The following is a 19,792-nucleotide window of genomic DNA, read 5'->3' as shown; positions in this document are numbered from 1 at the left end:
CCATGTCTTAGTCTATATTTATTATATATGGATCAAGTACTGTTGGGATATACTGGTTCATTTTCACTGTATTTTCTCTTGAGTGAGTGAGTGAGTGAGTGAAGTCGCTCAGTCATGTCCGACTCTTTGCGACCCCGTGGACTGTAACCTACCAGGCTCCTCTGTCCATGGGATTTTCCAGACAAGAATACTGGAGTGGGTTGCCACTCTTACCGGTAACAAACTCTATTCAAACACATTCATGTTACTGTCATACAGAAAGCTTTTTTAATATATTTTAAGGGAGACAGAAATAGGAAAAGAATAATCACATTGCATTAAAATATTTCCTGTAATGGTCCTTTCATAAAATTTATCTGTTGTCAGATATAGAAAGGTAACATTGCATAAAAGCAAAATTTTCATATTAACAGTAATATTATCTTTTATAATAATTTTAATTGATGCTCTTGATACTGAAAAAAGTTACTATCTTTTAAAAGTAACTGAAATAATTTAGTTGTGTTTGCAAATGAATTTTCCTTGTTTCTTATAATTCTAAATAGTCTATTAGAATAAGAACTTGCAGTTGAGGAAAAGAATATATGCATTGTCCATTGGAATATAGTTGTACATTCAGCCATCCATAAAATGTAAAATGCTGGGAAATGAAGATCTAAACCTCATAGATATAAGACCTATCACCCTCCAGGATATGTAAAAAATTTGTCAATCACTAGATTTATTAATATTTTATGTCCTCCTGCAATAATGTTAGCTCTATAGTTTGAGAATTTCTGTTTTCTTCTCTGATGTAATACTGTTCTTTAGAACAGAGGCAAATACATAGTATAAGTGTAACTTAAAAAAAATTCAGTTGTTGCAAACTATACCTTTTATATAATTAGTTGATAAAAAGAATGGTTTAAAAAGTAGGCATTAATTTTTCTTAAATATATATCATGACTTTTTCATTTATAGCTATTTAATGTCAAGACTCATTCTGACAATCTTTTAAAAAATCTTCTATTTTGTCATCTAAACAGAAATTTACAAATGTTAAATCAACAATTTGTACATTTGTCCAAACTTCATTTTTATCTATATCTATTGCTAAATCAAAAATCTAAAACCTTATTTACAGTTTCCTTTGTTGTGCAGAAGCTTTTAAGTTTAATTAGGTCCCATTTGTTTATATACAGAGTGAAGTAAGCCAGACAGAAAAACACCAATACAGTATACTAATGCACATATATGGAATTTAGAAACATGATAACGATAACCCTGTATGCAAGACAGCAAAAGAGACACACATGTATAGAAGAGTCTTCTGGACTCTGTGGGAGAGAGAAAGGGTGGGATGATTTGGGAGAATGGCATTGAAATGTGTATAATATCATATATGAAATGAATCGCTAGTCCAGGTTCGATGCATGATACTGGATGCTTGGGGCTGGTGCACTGAGATGACCCAGAGGGACGGCATGGGGAGGGAGGTGGGGGGGAGGTACAGGATGGGGAACACAAGTATACTTATGGCGGATTAATGTTGATGTATGGCAAAACCAATACAATGTTGTAAAGTAATTAACCTCTAATTAAAATAAATAAATTTATATTAAAAATGCTAAAACCATCAGTGATATTACATGGAAATAGAAATTCTGTTACTGAGGCAGCTTAAAGTCCATGGTTCTAAAAAAAATGAATTTTCGAGACACATTTTACCTTTAAACTTGGGAGAATCTTGTCTTTTATCTCAAGTGGGATGAAAAGAAGGACGAATTTACCGCATGGTTATTTTACTGTATGGATCTTCCCGGGCGGTGCAATGGTGAAGAATTCACCTGTCAATGCAGGAATGAGTTCAATCCCTGAGTTGAGAAGATCCCCTGGAGTAGGAAATGGCAACAGTAGTATTCTTGCCTGGAAAATCCCATGGATAGAAGAGTCTGGCAGGCTACAGTCCATGGGGTTTCAAAGAGACGGACATAACTAAGTGACTGAGCACACATGTGTTTTACCGTATATTTCAGAGACTTTAACAAAGAAACAACTTAGAGTTTGGTCATCACTCCCACAGGAAGGATTATTTTAAAATATAAAATAACAAGTTCATTTATAATTAGATTGAAATATGTTGCTTTTAATCAGTGCTCTAGTTATCAAAAGCTAAACCCCAAAATTTCATTAGCTATATGACCATATATATTGAGAAGAACAATAACTGTGCCATAATGTGGCCTACAAATTTCAAAAATTTTAGATTGAGTATACCTGATATAAGTAGGTGTGTATTTTCTTCCTTTAGAATAGACTCTATTTTTTAGAGAAATTTTAGATTCACAGAAAATTTGAGCAGAGTGTGCAGAAAATTCCCATATACTTTCTGTTCCTCTCTTCACATGCACACATAGTCTCTACCGTCAACATCCTGCACCAGAGTGGTACGTTTGTTACAGTCCTTGAAACTACATTAACACGTCTTCATTACCTAAAGTCAGTAGTTTACATTTGGGTTTACTTTTGGTGTTGTGCATACAGGGATCAAGACCATCCCCAAGGAAAAGAAATGCAAAAAAGCAAAATGGCTGTCTGAGGAGGCCTTACAAATAGGTGTGAAAAGAAGAGAAGCAAAAAGCAAAGGAGAAATGGAAAGATATAAGCATCTGAATGAATAGCATCCAAAGAATAGCAAGAAGAGATAAAAAAGTCTTCCTCATTGAAACATGTATAATATCATATATGAAACGAATCGCCAGCCCAGGTTCAATGCATGATACTGGATGCTTGGGGCTGGTGCACTGGGACGACCCAGAGGGATGGTACAGGGAGGGAGGGGGGTTCAGGATGGGGAACACGTGTACACCTGTGGCACATTCATGCTGATGTATGGCAAAACCAATACAATATTGTAAAGTAATTAACCTCCAATTAAAATAAATAAATTTATATTTAAAAATATATTACCTGAGGCTAGTTGAAGAGATGAAAAAAGTAATAAAAGACAGGAACTATTTAAAGTAAAAGAAATTCCAATAAACAATCCTTAAAATGTTAAGAAAGAAAGCCTTCCTCAGTGATCAATGCAAAGAAATAGAGGAAAACAACAGAATGGGCAAGACTAGCGATCTCTTCAAGAAAATTAGAGATACCAAGGGAATATTTCATGCAAAGATGGGCTCAATAAAGGACAGAAATAGTATGGACCTAACAGAAGCAGAAGATATTAAGAGGTGGCAAGAATACACAAAAGAACTGTACAAAAAAGAACTTCATGAACCAGATAATCACGATGGTGTGATCACTCACCTAGAGCCAGACATCCTGGAATGTGAAGTCAAGTGGGCCCTAGAAAACATCACTACGAACAAAGCTAGCGGAGGTGATGGAATTCCAGTTGAGCTATTTCAAATCCTGAAAGAAGATGCTGTGAAAGTGCTGCACTCGGTATGCGAGTAAATTTGGAAAACTCAGCAGTGGCCACAGGACTGAAAATGTCAGTTTTCATTCCAATCCCAAAAAAGGACAATGCCAAAGAACGCTCAAACTACCTCACAATTGCACTCATCTCACATGCTAGTAAAGTAATGCTCAAAATTCTCCAAGCCAGGCTTCAACAATACGTGAACCATGAACTTCCGGATGTTCAAGCTGGTTTTAGAAAAAGCAGAAGAACCAGAGATCAAATTGCCAACATTCATTGGATCATTGAAAAAGCAAGAGAGAAGAACATCTGCTTCTTCTTTATTGACTATGCCAAAGCCTTTGATTGTGTGGATCACAACAAACTTTGGAAAATTCTGAAAGAGATGGGAACACCAGACCACCTTACCAGCAGCTGTTAGAAATGGTTCCAAATTGGGAAAGGAGTACATCAAGGGAGAAATATCAATAACCTCAGATATGCAGATGACATCACCCTCCTGGCAAAAAAGGAAGAAGAACTAAAGAGTCTCTTGATGAAAGTGAAAGTGGAGACTCAAAAAGTTGGCTTAAAGCTCAACATTCAGAAAACGAAGATCATGGCATCCGGTCCCATCACTTCATGGGAAATAGATGGAGAAACAATGGAAACAGTGATAGACTTTATTTTGGGGAGCTCCAAAATCACTGCAGATGGTGACTGCAGCCATAAAATGAAAAGACACTTGCTCCTTGGAAGAAAAGCTATGACCAACCTAGACAGCATATTAAAAAACAGAAATATTACCTTGCCAACAAAGGTCCATCTTGTCAAAGCTATGGTTTTTCTAGTAGTCATGAATGGGTGTGAGAGTTGGACTGTAAAGAAATCTGAGCGCTGAAGAAATGATGCTTTTGAACTGTGGTGTTGGAGAAAACTTTTGAGAGTCCCTTGGAATGCAAGGAGATACAACCAGTCCATCCTAAAGGAAATCAGTCCTGAATATTCACTGGAAGGACTAATGCTGAACCTGAAACTCCAATACTTTGGCCACCTGATGCAAAGAACTGACTAAAGACCCTGAAGCTGGGAAAGATTGAAGACAGGAGGAGAAGGGGACGACTGAAGATGAGATGGTTGGAGGGCATCATAGACTCAATGGACATGAGTTTGAGTAAATTCCAGTAGTTGGTGATGGACAGGGAGGCCTGTCATGCTGCAGTCCATGAGGTTGCAAAGAGTCAGACATGACTGAGTGATTGAACTGAACTGTGACAATAATGAGCACCTTTTCCTAAATACTTTCTCTACAAGACCTTGTATAAATTTGTGGTTAGAATATGAAATTAGGACAAAACATATCTTTTGACCATAATAAACTGAAAAGGCCTACGATTTATCACATTAGTTCTTGAAGAAGGGAATAAAGATGTTTAGGTATTAATTGCAAAATGTACAAAAACTCTGTTTCATTTTATTTAATATATTTCTTTTAAAATTAATAATGTGTTTGAAATACATTTGTGTCAGTGTACCTTCTGAGGACAGAAAGGTGTTAAGAGTTTGTAAGTGAGTGAAAGTTACTCAATTGTGTCCGACTCTTTGTGACCCCATGGACTGTAGCCTGCTAGGCTCCTTCTTCCATGGGATTTTCCAGCCAAGAATACTGGAATAGGTTGCTATACCCTTCTCCAGGGGAACATCTCTACTCAGGGGTTGAACCTGGGTCTCCTGAATTGCTGGCAGATTCTTTACTGATTAGGCTGGGAAAATAAGGAAGGAGGGGGGGTGCAGTTTTGGCCACACCATGCAGCATGTGGGAACTTAGTTTCCCAGCCAGGGATCAATAATACATTCTCTGAATTAGAAATGCAGGGTCTTAACCACTGGACCACCAGGGAAGTCTTACTAATGTAGACAATGTAAGTAAGTATTCGAAAAGCAATATAGGGGATGTGGTGCTTTGTGCTAGACTTGAAAGCAGAATAAGTCAGAGTTGAATTAACAATGTCTCCCAGGAAACCTCAAAGTGAAGGAAACTTAAAAACTGAATGAAAATGACACTTTATCACAGACATCTACTATTAAAGGATGGATCAGTTTTTATAGAGAAAGAGTACTAATCATCAAAACAGTTATCAAAAGTGTTTTCTGGAATAGAACTTAATAAAAATAGAGTGAAAGACAAATTTGGAAAGAGAAGCTTAATGTGTTACAATTTTACAAATCTAAAGTGATGACTAATAAGTAAGACATTATTATCAGATTTAAATTCAACATTAAGAAAGGATTTTCCAGTTAAATTTACTAATTTGCAGTTATAGTTCAAATTTTCTTAAAGTCACTACTTATAAGTCTGTCTAAACCTGCTTCTGTAAACAGAATTAAACTTTTTAAAAGTTGTTTGTATATTAGAAATATTTCTATATAAAAATGTTTTATATATAAATGTTTTATTATTTTATTTATATTTGCAATTTCTAGGTGAATTGTTTGCTCTATATTCTCTCAACATCAAATATATTCAAAAGCAAGACAGTATTTCCATAAAAATAAAGATACTGGTGAAAAATGTGTCAATTTTTATAGTCTATTCACTCAGCATCATTGCTCATTCATATTCATTTATATGTTATTTTCCTGCATTTTCTGCAATTGTTATCATATCTCAAACCGACAGCTTCAAAAATTAATATTGAGTTCAGTCCTATTTTGTGGATGTAGGTGGAATTGATCATCATCCCCTTCAATACAAAGTTGTTTTTTTTTTTTCCCTGAATTGTTGCACATAGGCAAAATATATAATGTGTGTGCATATAGGGCTAAATATAGAATAAGATAAATTAGTGTGGTATGGAAAGAATTAAGAATCTTAAGAATTAAAAAAATGAGAGAGTAAATGAAGAAATGAATGTAGGAATCAGTGAACAACTTAAACTAGGCAATCTAACCCTAAATTATGAATATTTTCCTCATGTGAACTTATTACTTTTTATTAACTAGAATCATTATGATGTATACTAATGAGGTGATGGTTCATGTGTATATTGTTTAATTCTTCAGAATATTACTGTTGAAGAAGTTAACACAAAGGGTAATATCAGGAGAGAAGGATCATTTTAAGATATGAAAACTCAGACCATTGTGATCTATTCCTAACTCAAAATATAAAAAAAGAAAATTACACAGGGTCAGTTTATTTTATTTGAAAGATAAAACAGAGTTTTGCTTAATTAGCATTTTGAATCACACCTAAGCAAATGTCTGATCCTTGCCTAAGATCATCGCTATAGTTTTTTAATTTATCCCTAATGCTTTCCATTTTATAAACTTTTCTACAAACATATATTATAAAATGTATTGTAATTCAGATTCTTTATAGTTTGATAGAGTTATCCTTTCTAAACTACTTCAAGGTGAATTATTAGAGATTGACATATTTCAATGGTACCTGATGTATATTTCAATACAAAAATATATGGCTATTTAGTCTGATAAAACTTTTTAATTACATAGTTTAGATGACTTTTAGTTTAATTCTTAAACAAATGTCTTCTATTTTCTGGTTGTTTTAATTTCTTATTTCTGTTTCTTCTAGTTCATTTCTCAAATTTTATCTTGATAGTTTACCTAAAAAGATCACATTAAAATATAACGTGATTTAACTTGGTAAATGAAATATAATAACTTTATGCAAAAATGTTTACATTTAAAATTGATAGTTTTCATGAAGAAATGGCCATTTTTTTGTTCATATTTACAGCATAACCTAATAGTTAATGCTTTTATGATGTGTGGATTATAGTACCACACTAATTCTTTCAATACAGTCCTTCATAGTATTTAACTATTTATTTATTTCTCTGAAAAGAAATCAACTTAATGTTTGAAAGATAGCTATACAGGAAAAAAAAAAAAGAACCCCTAAGTTTCTCACATGACAGTTTTTAATGTTTGTTTTTATTTGATAAATAAAATTCATTTGATGAACACTATGTAAAAGAGATGGAAGCAGAAAAACACTAGAATATAGAATTTTCATTATCTAATGTTAGAATAATTAAAGACATGTGTCACCATGTTGTTAATGATTTTGAAGATTTTTAAATATGATTAATCAGTGGACTTTGTCCATTATAAACTATTTGTTTAATTGGATCATGATTACATTACTGATTTCATTTTTTATTATTATTTTGGAAATTATCAGTTCAGTTCAATCTCTCAGTCATGTCTGACTCTGAGATCCCATGGACTGCAGCACGCTAGGCCTCCCTGTCCATCAGCAACTCCTGGAGCCTACACAAACTCATGTCAATCACATCAGTGATGCCATCCACACATCTTATCCTCTGTCGCCCCCTTCTTCTCCCACCTTCAATCTTTCTCAGCATCAGGGTCTTTTCAAATGAGTCAGTTTTTTCCAACAGGTGGCCAAAGTATTGGAGTTTCAGCTTCATCATCAGTCCTTCTAATGAATATTCATGACTAATTTCCTTTAGGATGGACTGGTTGGATCTCCTTGCAGTCTAAGGGACTCTCAAGTGTTTTCTCCAATACCACAGTTGAAAGCATCGATTCTTCGGTGCTCAGCTTTCTTTATAGGACAACTGTCACTTCCATACATGACTACTGTAAAAATCATAGCTTTGACTAGATGGACCTTTGTTGGCAAATTAATGTCTCTGCTTTTTAATACACTATCTACGTTGGTCATAGCTTTTCTTCCAAGGAGCAAGTGTCTTTTCATTTCATGGCTGCAGTCACCACCTGCAGTGTTTTTGGAGCCCCCCAAAATAAAGTCTCTCACTGTTCCATTGTTTCCCCATCTATTTGCCATGAAGTGATGGGACCAGATGTCATGATCTTACTTTTCTGAATGTTGAGTTTTAAGACTACTTTTTCACTCTTTTCTTTAACTGCCATTAAGGGATTCTTGCATTCTTCTCTGCTTTCTGCCATAAAGGTGGTATCATGTGCGTATCTGAGGTTATTGATATTTCTCCCAGCAATCTTGATTCCAGCTTGTGGTTCTTCCAGCCCAAAATTTTGCATGATGTATATGCATATAAGTTATATAAGCAGGGTGACAACATACAGCCTTGATACACTCCTTTCCTGATTTGGAACCAGTCTGTTGTTTCATGTCCAGTTCTAACTGTTGCTTCTTGATCTGCATACAGATTTCTCAGGAGGCAGGTCAGGTGGTTTGCTATTCGCATCTCCTGAAGAATTTTCCACAGTTTATTGTGATCCACACAGTCAAAGGCTTTGGCATAGACAATAAAGCAGAAGTAGATGTTTTATTCTGGAATGCTCTTGCTTTTTTGATGATCCAGCGGACGTTGGCAATTTGATCTCTGGTTCCTCTGCCTTTTCTAAAACCCACTTGAACATCTGGAAGTTCACAGTTCATGTACTTTTGAAGCATGGCTTGGAGAATTTTGAGCATTACTTTGCTCGTGTGAGATGAGTGCAATTGTAATGATGGCATTTATTTCCTGGTTGCCATGCTGCACATTGTACTAAGGGTTGAACATGTTTTATTTAAGCCTCATAACCACTCTATAAATAATGCTAACCCACTGTGTAGGACTACCCTGGTAGCTCAGCTGAGAAAGAATCCCCCTGCAATGCAGAGACCCCGGTTCAATTCCTGGGTTGGAGAGATAACCTGGAAAAAGGAACAGCTACCCATTCCAGTATTCTTGCCTGGAGAATTCCATGGATAGATGAGGCGCAGTCCATGGGGTCACAAAGAATCTAACATGACTAACTCTGTTTCACTTTCACTTTTCAACCTGTTGCATAGATAAGGAAACTGAGGCAGAAGAGAGCTCACAAAGCTAGTAAGTGATGAAGCCTGGATTAAACTAAGGCTTTCTGTCCCACACCTTCTAATTTTCTACTGTGGCTTCCTCTTTGGCTCAAAGAGTTTGGATGACATATCCAAGACTGTCACATGAGGGGATATCAAACTTTATCTCATGATTTCTGTCTTATTGCTTTTTCTCATGCAATAAGCTTTATCAGTTAATTTCTTTTTTCTATAATACCTGACCCTCAAATTATAACCTAAGTCACAGAGATAATTGGAGAACTGGTGGTATTGATATGGTACATAAGTTAAGATGCTGTCAGCAACAAGTAATAAGGAATCCTGAATCAACTTGTTTAAAAAATAAATAACATGCATTATTCTCAAAAAAAGCAGCCCCAAGAATGTGTGGTGTTGAAAAATAATCTAAGCACATTGACACCTACTGATTTCATTTTAATTCTTATAATTATGAAGTGATAAATTATATCATTGAATGGTCAAAATGATAATATATGAAATCATTTAGAGATAATTTTATATCACCAAATTTTGTATATATAACCAATATTAAATATTAATATCCATGGACAAATTTAGATTTTTACTTGAACAAAATGTGGAATCTTAGTGAATTTGAAAATTATCTTAAAAGGAGTACATTAATGGCAATACAAACATTTTATTTTTCATAATTTTTACAAGTAATGACTCAAAGACTCGCTTTCACCTATGAGTGCATTTATAAAAGCGTAATTTGTATGAGAATCATTTTTCCTATTCTGATATTTCAATGGCTTGGCTTAGTTAAATAGAAAACTCAAAAATATTTTTTCTTAATCTATGTTTCCTCTTCACCTGTATGTTACATTTATATTTATGTTATTTGTCAGTGTTGTTGTGAGCCAGAGACAACTAGGTGAACTCCAATGAAGGCGTTCCCCTTCTATATGGTAAGAGAAATCTTCAGCTGTAAATAAAACCCCCAAAGATCAAAAATGTACAGTATTCAGTCTGTCTTCATAAGATCTGGCCTGTGGCTAAATTCTAGCAAATGAGAAGGGACAGAAAGTGTCTCAAGGAAATTTCTAAAAACACTCCATGAAAGGCAATTCAAATGAAGATGTTATTTTCTTTCTTCCTATTGCCTGGAGCTGTGGAAAACATCTTTAATGAGGGATGAAATGTGGAGCACAAAGGAACCTCAGTCTCTAAAGGCTTCTGGACTTAGACACTCTATCACCATTAAGCTGTCTAGGTCTTGCCTATTAAGAAGGAAACATAACTCTATCTTGTTGAAGTCACATATTTTAGATATATTCAACGGAAAGGAAAAGAAAAACTAGCTGCTATACATTTGGGTATGCAATGTATGTTTTAGTTCATTGCAATATATCTAACAAATATAACAGTAATATTTTTTTAATTTATGCAAATAAATGTAGCAATTAGAATCTTAGATGAAACAATCATGGTGGATACTAGATTGTAAATACTAGATATTTTTATTAGTGGCTCTTCATCATTCCGGCATACACTTTTATAAACCATCTCTTCATTAAGGAGTTTTAAATTGCTTCTGAATATCCTGCCTTTTGCTTATCAGATATTTGTCTAGCACAAGTGGATAACTATGCCAAGAGAAAATGGAATGCTAATAGTGGCATCAGTGATATAATGAACATCACGAACATCACTACTGTTGGCATGGAGTGTAATGTAGGCAGCAGCAAGGGGCTGAAAGAAACAGTATTTGTAGCAACTACAAACATTCTACATGGTGTAGCTTATTTTAACTTTCCTAAGAGGGTGAAAGAGGATCCGTATAAAGGTCTTGAATACAACATTTAGAACACATATGAAAAGTCAGAAAACTTGTTAATTGCAGCTATGAACCAAACCAAGAGATTTACTTTCAGAGATGCAGAGTTAAAAGGCCATTAAATACACATTTAAACACAGACAAATAGCCACTGGTGCTGCTGCTAAGTTGAGTCAGTCGTGTCCGACTCTGTACGACCCCACAGATGGCAACCCACCAGGCTCCTCTGTCCCTGGGATTCTCCAGGCAAGAATACTCGAGTGGATTCCCATTTCCTTCTCCTGGACAAACAAATAGGGGAAGAGTGAAATACTGAGATATTGGATCAAAACATTTGGACAGACACAGATGAGAGTGATAACTTTGATTTCCAAAATATGTCAGTGTTTCTTGTCTTAGAAATAGTTTACCCTATCAATCTAAGGTAATAAGCTTTCTTTTCATGAAACCTTTCGAATGACTTCATAAGAGAATTTCTTCATGAGGGTATAATCTGCTCAAAATTCAAGGCTAATTCATTATGCTGTCTCACTTTAAGAATTGGAACCCCAGCAAAGCCCAGACAGACAAGTAGAAGCAGTGGTCAGGGGCAAAGTAGACAGCGCACTAACAGAACAACATGGTCTTGCCAATGTGTATCAGCAGAAGTGAGGGAACACATATAGGAGTGGACTAAGAGACGTTTGACCAAAGAGGACAAATTATTAAACTAGACAGGTCAAATATATTGATACTGGATACACTGAATCAAGATTATGGATTGGTTTAAGCAGTGGGTAATTTGTGGACTTGGTTGTTCAATTACATCCTGAACTCTAAAATGACTTTTAGTCAGTAAGAACAATATTTTGAAGTATTCCTGGAGGACTAAAAAGAAGTAACCCAAAGACTCAGAAAGAATAGAAATTTTATAGTGGTAATTTATGAATAATCTGTGAACATCTGTATCCCCTTTTCCCTCAGTTCAGTTGCTTAGCAGTGTCTGATTCTTTCCTATCACAGAGACTGCAGCATGCCAGGCTTCTCTGCCCTTTGCCATCTCCTGGAGTTTGTTCAAATTCATGTCCATGCAGTCATTGATGCCTTCCAACCATCTCACCCTCTGCTGTCCCCTTCTTCTCCCAATTTCAATCTTTCCCAGCATCAGGGTCTTTTAAAATGAGTCAGTTCTTCGCATCAGGTGGCCAAAGTATTGGAGTTTCAGCTTCAACATCAGTCCTTCCAATGAATATTCAGGACTGATTTCCTTTAGGATTGACTGGTTTGATCTTCTTGTAGTGCAAGGGACTCTCAAGAGTCTTCTCCAACACCACAGTTGAAAAGAATCAATTCTTCAGTGCTCAGCCTTCTTTATGGTCCAAGTCTCACATCCATACATGACTACTGGAAAAACCATAGCTTTGACTAGACAGAACTTTGTCAGCAAAGTAATGTCTCTGCTTTTTAATATGCTGTCTAGGTTTGTCATAGTTTTTCTTCCAAGGAGCAAGCGTCTTTTCATTTCATGACTGTAGTCACCATCTGCAGTGAATTTGAAGCCCCACAAAATAAAGTCTGTCACTGTTTCCACTGCTTCCCCATCTATTTGCCATGAAGTGATGGGACCAGATGCCATGATCTTAATGTTTTAAATGTTAGGCTTTAAGCCAACTTTTTCACTCTCCTCTTTCACTTTCATCAAGAGGCTCTTTACTTCCTCTTTGTTTTCTGCCATAAGGGTGGTATTTTCATATCTGAGATTATTGATATTTCTCCCAGCAATCTTTATTCAGCTTGTGCTTCATCCAACCCAGCATTTTGCATGGTGTACTCTGCATATAAGTCAAATAAGGGGAGTGACAATATACAGCCTTGATGTACTCCTTTCCCAATTGGGAACCAGTCTGTTGTTCCATGTTCGGTACTAACTGCTGCTTCTTGATCTGCCTACAGATTTCTCAGGAGGCAGGTCAGATGGTCTGCTATTCCCATCTTTTGAAGAATTTTCCACAGTTTTTTGTGATCCACACAGTCAAAGGCTTTGGCATAGTCAATAAAACAGAAGTAGATGTTTTTCTGGAACTCTCTTTCTTTCTCTATGATCCAATGGATTTGGCAATTTAATCTCTGGCTCCTCTGAGTTTTCTAAATCCAGCTTGAACATCTGGAAGTTCTTAGTTCATGTATTGAAGCTTTGCTTGCAGAAATTTGTGCATTACTTTGCTAGTGTGTGAGATGAGTGCAATTGTGCAGTAGCTTGAACATTCTTTGGCATTGCCTTTCTTTGTAATTGGAAAAGTTACCTTTTCCATTCCTGTGTCTACTGCTGACTTTTCCAAATTGGTGACATATTGAGTATAGCACTTTAACAGCATCATATTTTTGGATTTGAAATAGCTCAGTTGGAGTTCCATCATCTCTACTAACTTTGTGCATAATGATGCTTCCCTTTTCCCTAGGCACTCTAATTTTTACACTGTGGGTACATCATGTACAAATTGACCATGATCGATTTGTATAGATAGAGGCTTTAGTTAGCACTAAAATATGGTTTTTTTTTTTTCCTCACCATGAATTATATGTTTACCATAAATAATAAGTGCCTAGGTTTATCTGATACCTCAGTTGGGAAAGTGTCTGCCTGCAATGCAAGATATCCCAGTTTGAATCTTGGGTTTCAAAGATCCCTATCCCTGGAGAAGGGATAGACTACACGCTTCAGTATTCTTGGGCTTCCCTGGTGGCTCAGCTAGTAAAGAATCTGCCTGCAATGCTGAGGACCTCGGTTCAATCCTTGGGTTGAGACGGTCCCCTGGAGAAGGGAATGGCTTCAATATTCTGGAGAATTCCATGGACTATGGTGTCACAAAGAGTTGGACACAACTGTGCTACTTTCACTTCCACTAGTTGTATTAGGTCGCAATAGAGTATTTTTCTTCAGGGTCAATAGCCAGTCACCTACAAAAAAGCTGACTATATTGGACTGTTTTACCATTAGGGGGGTTTATTTTATCATGGGTGTTTATTTTATCATGAATGTTTATTCTCACGGATTTAGGTAATTTCTAAATATTAAATTCCTTTCCTGCTTGCAGTGCTTTGGCCATCATCATTCATGATCTTACAAAGTGCTTTATTTATTAAAGTGTAAGCCCATAGAATATCTCTGCTTACTTATGGTACTAAGGTGAGTACAACAATGGGGCCATGTGTTCAGGATCCATTAGTCTGAACACATAGTTAGAAAGAGCAGGTTTAATATAATGATACTTTTCCCTGTTGGCTCAATGGTAAAGAATCTGACTAAAATGCCAGAGACCTGGGTTCAATCACTGGGTCAGGAAGTTTCCCTGAAGAAGGAAATAGCAACCCACTCCAGTATTCTTGCCTGGGTAATCCCATGGAGGAGCCTGTCGGGCTATAGTCAACGGAGTTGAAAAAGAGTCAGGCACAGCTTAGCAACTAAATAATAAAAACACTAAAAGTTTAGTAATAGTAACCATGCCTAATAGGTTAGATGTGATATTTACTCCTTAGTCAAACACCCTGGGTCCAAGAACCAGACAGAAGACATAGATGTAGGCCCTCTTATATTACAATTAATTATCTACTTAAGACATTTTTCCTTCCAAATCCCATGTAAAATTATCTGGAGTATTTGGATATTTTGGTGCTCAATGGACAACTCTCTCCCTTAGGAAAAGTTCTGTGTCTCCAGTGGTTTGAAAACTGAGACTAACTTCTCTCTTACTCACTAACATTTTTTAAATCTTATTCCACTGAATCAACAGAAAGGAAAGGGGGTCACTATATTTACTAGCCAAGAAAAATAGTTCTAATTAGCAAACATGAACTGGGATGCTGCTTGTTGCAAAAGATCATCAAAAAACATGATCACCAGTTTGACCTGAAGCTAGACCAGAGCATTTGGAGGCTGCTCACACTATCATCCCTTTACCCTCCACACTGGAATATATTCCTGTTTGTCTTCTTCAAGCTGGAAGCTGCCCAAGGACACAGCTTTGAAATAGTTTTGAGACCATCTGGACGTTGTACATGATTCAACCCAGTTAAGGCAGCTGTATAAACTTGTGGGTAGGTGCAAAAAGTAACTGGTCTTGCAGCCACCCAAGAGAAGCCTTGATTATGCTTTTGCCTCTTAAAGCTGCCACACACCAGTCTGGAGTGGCCTGCCTTTTTCTTAGGTCTCTCTCTGCCCTTCATGTACAGGGCAGGTTTCAGATTACACAAAGGATGCTCCTGAGGCCACTACAAACCAAGCTATTACAAAATGGAAGCAAATAGGACCCCTAGAAATTTTAATATGCCTTTGCTCAGTAGACTTGGCCAATGTAAAAATTACATCTATGAAGACAGTAATGAATTAGATCCAGATAATTCAGAAATACATAATTTTAGATCACTCTTGTCCCATTTTATCATTTCCAACAAACAACAAAAAAGAAAGCAAATCAAATAGATGGTTAAAAATAAAGCTATAGTTATCGAATTGTCAGGTTAAGCTACAGATGTGTGGGTCTGGGGCGTGGAAGAGTTAAGAACACCCAGCTGTGTTTTAAGTTAATTGTCTTTGTTCATCCTTTTTCCCAAAGATTTAGAAGTGTTTGGAAACATGACAAAACTAAACCAGCTTCACAAGGATATCTAAGCTATGGTGCTTTATGCATCCTGTTTTGAATAATTACACAATATATAAGGGCTTCCCAGTTGATTCATTGGTAAAGAATCTGCCTGCCAATGCAGAGGATGTGGGTTCAATCCCTGGGTCAGGAAGATCCCTTGTAGCAGGAAATGGCAATGCACTACAGTACTCTTGCCTGGACACAGGAGCCTGGTAGGTTACAGTCCATGGGGTCACAAAAGAGTCTGACAGGACTTAGCAAATAACCACCAACAACAAGAAGATTACTTATAATACTTAATATGATATAGATACTATGTAAATGGTTGTAAATATAATGTAAACACTATGTAAATAGTTCCCCCATGATGGCAAGTTCAAGTTATGCTTTTTGGAATTTTCTGGAATCATTTCCCCAATATTTTTCATTTGTAGTTGTTTGAATATGCCATGTGTGACCTTATTGAAACAGCTGGACTGTAGTGCCATTCAAGAATATTGGACAGGAGGAGTTCAGCATGCTTGTAATGTACCAGTCTTTCTAAATTTGACATAGTCCTGTTTCAGTCTCTGGGTTGCTGTCGGAGTTCTCTTATTGACATATTGCTCTCTGCTCATGCCTCCCCATTGCCTCTGTGCTCAGGCTTTCAGTGGTAAGAGCTGGAACAGGGCCTCGGCTGGAGAGCTCACAGAGCTGGGACCAAGCCCAATGCACCATTGCAGTGCAGTTCACACCTCAACATTCATAGTTTTGCAAATGAGTGTCCAAGGGGCCCACTACCAAAATCAAATTCTTCCCCATTTCATTATATATCTAATTTTTCATGTCAGATTTTGAACACTATCATTATCCAGTATCCTTCTTGTTTATTTTTGAGCTAATTGTGTTGCAGAACCAAATTTGGATTTGCTTGCCTGCACACAGTAAACTAATCAGCTGATACTAGGTTATGCTATCAGAAGCTGCAATGTTTATTGCATGGTGCCAATCAAGGAGTCTGGGCAACTAGGGCTTAAAAGATCAGAACTCCTTGACGACTATCAGTGAAAGGTTTTTTAAAGACAAGGTGAGGGAAGGGTTAGTGGGTACATGTCAGCTTGTAGACATATTTCTTATTGGTTGATGGTGAGGTAATCAGGAATCAACATCATCAGCCTTCTGGTTCCAATAGCTCTGGAGTCTTCCTGCTTGTGGGCAGCACACAGTTAACTTACTCCAGCTGATGGGGGTTTCAATATTGGTAAAACAGCACAAAGGATATGGCTCAGAATATTATCTGTAGCCCTTGAGGAGGAACTAAAGGTCCTTGACTTTGTGTAGTGGATAAATTATTATTATAAACTATTAAAATATTATATTATAATTATATTGGAAGTAAAGTTATGACCAAACTAGGCAGCAAATTAAAAAGCAGAGACATTGCTTTGCCAACAAAGGTCCGTCTAGTCAAGGCTGTGGTTTTTCCAGTGGTCATGTATGGATGCTAGAGTTGGACTGTAAAGAAGACTGAGCACTGAAGAACTGATGCTTTTGAACTGTGGTGTTGGAGAAGACTCTCAATAGTCCCTTGGACTTCAAGGAGATCCAACCAGTCCATCCTAAAGGAGATCAGTTCTGGGTGTTCATTGGAGGGGTTGATGTTGAAGCTGAAACTCCAATACTTTGGCTACCTGATGAGAAGAGCTGACTCATTTGAAAAGACCCTGATGCTGGGAAAGATTGAGGGCAGGAGGAGAAGGGGACAACAGAGGATGAGATGGTTGGATGGCATCACCAACTCAATGGACATGGGTTTGTGTGCACTCTGGGAGTTGGTGATGGACAGGGAGGCCTGGCATGCTGCGGTTCATGGGGTCACAAAGAGTCGGATACGATTGAGTGACTGAACTGAACTGAACTGATAATTATATTGTAAATTAACATATTATTAATACATGATAATATTAATTAACAATCAATTGATTAATAATAATTGTATAATATTATATTATGCTATAGTATTATAAACTATTATCATTTTGTCTTGTGAAGTGACTGAAAGATGTTCAGTTGAGTCTGACTCTTTGCAACCCCATGGACTGTAGCCCTTCAGGTTCCTCTGTCCGTGGCAATCGTCTAGGCAAGAATACTGAAGTGGGCAGCTGCTCCTTTCCGCAGAGGATCTTCCCAACCCAGGGATCAAAACTAGGTCTCCTGCATTGAAAGCTAAGATTTTTTATCTGAGCCACCAGGGAAGCCAAAGAATACTGGAGTGGATAACCTATCCCTTCTCCAGCTGATCTTGCCAATCTAGGAGTCAAACCAGTCTCCTGTGTTCCAGATGGAGCTACCAGGGAAGCCCTGTTTTCCTTTGCTTCTGAATTTTCTCACTTCTCTGATTAAATTTATTCTTTGGAACTTGAGGAAAGCCTAGGAGGCCAAAGTTTTTAAATAAGAGCAAGAGGAGGACTTGGTGGGATATGGATTATGTCCTTAGAAGGCACTATAGGATCTTGCTTGCTTACAATTGTACACTTTCATATTTATTATATATTTATAATTCACCTTTATATCTGAGAATAAAAGTTCTTCAGAATTTGTTTATGCTTTAGCAAGATTGCCCAATCTCTTTTTGACTTATTTTTTCATGTAATTTTAAAAACAGCTAATCAAGCTTTGCTAAGACACCTGCTGGGATTTTTATTGGCACTGCTTTGAATCAATATATTAATTAGGAGAGAATTTACATGTTTACAATATTGATTTTTCCAAACCTTGAACTTGGAATAATTTATTTATTTAGGTCTTCTTTAATTAATGTTATTCTCATTTTGTTATTCTTAGGGGAGGGCTAATATTCCTGCTATGTTAGATTTATTGCTATGCATTTTATTTTATCTTTCTTATGCTATTAAAATATTATCTTTTTTTCCTAATTGTTTTTTCTCATATATAGAACTTGGTTCTCATAAACAACATAGCTAAATTCTGTTATTTTAATTTGTCCAATTATGTTTCATATAAAAATATACTTTTATTCATTGCCTTCCGATTATCTGAATTTTAAACCACCTTTTATAGACAGATCTTTCCTTATTTCACTGGCTGTGACCTCCAGTATGATAAAGACAGATCACAATATCACAATGTTTTAAATACCTGTAACATGTATTCAGGTGAAAATTCCATATTATTATTTTTAATAAACATTCTCTCATTTTCTTTCTTTCATAGTGAAATTACTCAGAAAAACACACTTATCCCTTGTTCCTCACTTTTCAATTATTTTACAACTGAACACATAATAATTTCCTCCCTATTTCTACAGTCCTGTAAATGCCGTTCATCACTCCCTCCAATTATTTAATGTTCATTTCACTCCTCTGTTTTATCTAAAATTCTTTTGAGAATCTTTCTTTATTGTCTTCTGTGAAGCCACACTTACAATGTTTACCAAGTTTGGTTATTATAGAGGAATTTTAAATTCAGGAAAGTCTTACTTGCATCCTTTTATCAAGAGTAATTTATGTTACAATTTTAATACAAGCATCTGAATGCAGAGTTCCAAAGAATAGCAAGGAGAGATAAGAAAGCCTTCTTCAGTGATCAATGCAAAGAAATAGAGGAAAACAACAGAATGGGAAAGACTAGAGATCTCTGCAAGAAAATTAGAGATACCAAGGGAATATTTCATGCAAAGATGGGCTTGATAAAGGACAGAAATGGTATGGACCTAACAGAAGCAGAAGATATTAAGAAGAGGTGGCAAGAATACACGGAAGAACTGTACAAAAAAGATCTTCATGACCCAGATAATCATGGTGATGTGATCACTAATCTAGAGCCAGTCATCTTGGAATGTGAACTCAAGTGGGCCTTAGAAAGCATCACTACAAACAAAGCTAGTGGAGGTGATGGAATTCCAGTTGAGCTGTTTCAAATCCTGAAAGATGATGCTGTGAAAGTGCTACACTAAGTATGCCAGCAAATTTGGAAAACTCAGCAGTGGCCACAGGATTGGAAACGGTCAGTTTTCATTCCAATTCCAAAGAAAGGCAAAACAAAAGAATGCTCAAACTATCGCACAATTGCACTCATCTCACATGCTAGTAAAGTAATGCTCAAAATTCTCCAGTCCAGGCTTCAGCAATATGTGAACTGTGAAT

This window comes from Capra hircus, chromosome 1 (genome assembly GCF_001704415.2).
Source record: "Capra hircus breed San Clemente chromosome 1, ASM170441v1, whole genome shotgun sequence".
Taxonomy (NCBI): Eukaryota; Metazoa; Chordata; class Mammalia; order Artiodactyla; family Bovidae; genus Capra; species Capra hircus.
This window is presented reverse-complemented; position numbering follows the sequence as displayed.